The sequence below is a fragment of the Simochromis diagramma genome, unplaced genomic scaffold (assembly GCF_900408965.1).
Source record: "Simochromis diagramma unplaced genomic scaffold, fSimDia1.1 OVJJ01000466.1, whole genome shotgun sequence".
NCBI classification, from domain to species: Eukaryota; Metazoa; Chordata; class Actinopteri; order Cichliformes; family Cichlidae; genus Simochromis; species Simochromis diagramma.
The window spans coordinates 2045846-2049390 of NW_024387287.1; positions in this window are offsets into that span (position 1 = coordinate 2045846).

A 3545-nucleotide genomic window follows, 5' to 3' on the forward strand; every position below is an offset into this window, starting at 1 on the left:
GAATGCAACAAAACAAGCCCTGCCCTCCGCTTTCATATCCTGCAATTAACCACATTTTGCATGCAAACTATCTGATATTTTCAGAGTTAAGCTCGCACGTAGTAATGGAGCTCATATGAACAGAATAATCTTTAATTCAGGGTGAATTGATAACCTTTCATCATTAATTCAATATGGTTTCAGTTATTTATTTCAGTTAAAATGTGTCTGCAAATAACAGATAACTCCGGCCAAATGAATACACATCGGAATCAAGACAATTAGGACACTAAGATTTAATTTTGGGCCATGGTAAGTCATTAAAGATGTAACAGATACTCAGTTGGTACAAGGGTGCTGTATTAGAGTACTTCAGAATACTGTACATATACCTCAGAAATATATGTACACAGCTTTTTGTGAAAGATGCTCCTAACTGGCCTCTTCACTGCTGCACTGTGCACATACACTCAGTAGCCAGTTCATTAGGCGTACCAAATGTATGGGATTTATTCTCCAGCCACAACCTCCAGGAGTACACGGACACTGTACTCTCGTACATCAGGAACTGTGTTGACAATGTCACCATCAACAAAAGGGTCAGGGTGTTTCCAAATCAAAAACCCTGGATGAATAGCGAAGTGCAATCCCTCCTAAAAAGCTGCAACACTGCCTTCAAGTCAGGGGACAGGGCTGCGTAAAGGGCGGCCAGGGCAGACCTGAGTAGAGGCATCAGGAAAGCTAAGGCTGCCTATAGGAGGAGGATTGAAGATCACTTTGCTGACAACGACCCCAGAAAAATGTGGCAGGGGATCAATCACATTACCAACTACAGAAGCAATAACCAGGCGACATCTAGGACTGATGCCTTGCTGGCTGAGGATCTAAACCGTTTCTTCGCCCGCTTTGAGACGACCAGGCCCTCAGCTGTCACACCACTTCCACCCGCCCCCAGCACTGGCACACTAACACTTAGGGAGCACCAAGTGAGGTGTGTTCTAAGGTCAGTGAATCCCAGGAAGGCGGCAGGTCCTGATGGAATACATGGAAAGGTTCTCAGAGCATGTGCTGACGAACTGACCGGAGTCTTACTAAAATTTTCAACCTTTCCTTGTCATCAAACACCGTCCCGCCCTGCCTCAAAACCTCCACCATCATCCCCATCGCCAAGAAGACAGCTGTGGTCAGCCCAAATGACTACAGGCCTGTTGCACTTACGCCTGTAGTGATGAAGTGCTTTGAGAGACTGGTCTGTCAGCACATCAGGGCCGGTCTGCCTCCCACTCTGGACCCCCACCAATTTGCCTACAGGACAAATCGATCCACCGAGGACGCTATCACCATAGCGCTCCACACTGCGCTGAGTCACCTGGAGCACCGAGGAAGCTATGTGAGAATGCTCTTTCTGGACTTCAGCTCAGCATTCAATCATATCATCCCGGAGATCCTGGTCCAGAAACTGTCTCACCTGGGACTCTCCACCCCCATCTGCCTCTGGATCAAGGACTTCCTGACAAATAGACCAGTCTGTCAGACTCGGCCCCCACCTGTCCAGCACCATCACACTCAGCACTGGGTCTCCACAAGGATGTGTTTTGAGTCCCCTCCTGTTTACGCTCTACACATCCGACTGCTCCCCTACCCATCTCTCAAACACCATCATAAAGTTCGCGGATGATACCACAGTGGTTGGACTCATCTCAAGGGGGGATGAGTCGGACTACAGAGATGAGGTCAACAGACTGACTGAGTGGTGTTCAGTTAACAACCTCCAACTGAACACCACGAAAACTAAAGAACTTATCTTGGACTTCAGGAAGGGCAGAGCAGACCCGGCCCCATTTTACATTCACGGGAACTGTGTGGAGAGGGTACACTCCATGAGGTTTCTGGGCGTGCAGATCTCTGATGACCTCTCCTGGACTGCAAATACCACGGCGGTGGTAAAGAAGGCCCATCAGCATCTCCACTTTCTGAGAGTGCTCAGGAGGAACAACCTGGAGGAGAGGCTGCTGGTGACATTTTACAGAGCCACCATAGAGAGCATCCTAACGTACGGCATAGCAACATGGTATGCAGGGTGCTCAGCTGCAGACAGGAAAGTACTGCAGAGGGTCATCAACACAGCCCAGAAGATCACTGGCTGCTCTCTGCCCAGCCTGGAGGTCACTGCAAACTCTCGGTACCTCAGCAGAGCTGGCAATATCATCAAGGACCACTCTCACCCCAGCAATCAACTGTTTGAACTATTACCGTCAGGCCGACGGTACAGGTCACATAAAACCAGGACAAACAGATTCAGGGATAGCTTCTTTCCCAGAGCTATCACCCTAGTAAATAAGCACAAAAACAATTGAACCTGCTTAGCTATACCATACCGTCACTGCCATTATATTATGCTGCTATTCATACTGTCATTATATTAATGCTGCTATCCTGTATATATCGTACTTACTATTGTTTGAGTACTTGCGATTATTTTATTGTACTTTTATATTTTACATTTATATTTATTATTTATCTTGCACCAAGGGAGTGGCACTCCAATTTCGTTGTACTCTGTACAATGACAATAAAGGCTATTCTAATTCTAATTCTAATTCTAAAGACTCATATACACGCATTGCTAATCAGTAACTCAATGCATTTAGGCATATCGACAGGGTCAAGAGGACCTACTGAAGCTCAAAATGAGCATCAGAATGAGGAAGAAATATGATTTAAGTGACTTTGAACGTGGCATGCTTCTTGGTACTAGACAGGCTGGTCTGATTCTTTCAGAAACTGCTGATCTGTTATAATTTTCTTGCGTGGCCAAGGGTTTTACCCAGACCAGCAGCTCTCTGGATGAAAATGCCTTGTTGATGCCAGAGGTCAATAGAGACAGCCAGACTGCTTGAAGCTGATGGGAATATAGCATTAACTCAAAGAACTAATTCTTACAACCAAAGTCTGCAGATGAGTACCTCCGAAAGCATTGTAATAACGCCTACAGTACTCCGACAGTACTGTAGGGGTTCAGAAGTACTGTAGGGGTTCAGGTAAGTGACGGAAGTGACGGACAAGGTAAGCAACCCATGTTGTAGGTGACGTCAGACGCCGGAGATTTTGGCGGAGAAAAAGCAAATGGTAGCATAGAGTTTAACAAAGGTTTTTCAAGCTTCAGTATTACCAAATATACTAATCAATTGTCATATAACTAACAACATCTGTTTTATCATCTCTAACACCCTGGAGGACAACGGGGAGAGTTTAGACGCTCTCCAAGATTACATCGACCGCTGTTTTCAAGATTTAGTAATGCATAAGGCCCAGAGTGCATCTTCCCCGGCCAAAATTGAGACGCCGTCATCGAAGAGAAGTCGCCAGGCAGACTCCCCCGGTACAACATCGCCTGCCGGCAAAGACATCGCAGAAATCCTGGAGTCAATCGACAAGCGATTGTCCAGTTTCGATGCGAGGCTGTCCCTGGTGGAGATTTTACACCGGGAATTTAAGTCTCTGAGAGAATCCCTGGAATTCAGCCAGCAGCAGGTGGAAACGCTTGCCGCTGAAAATGCCACGCT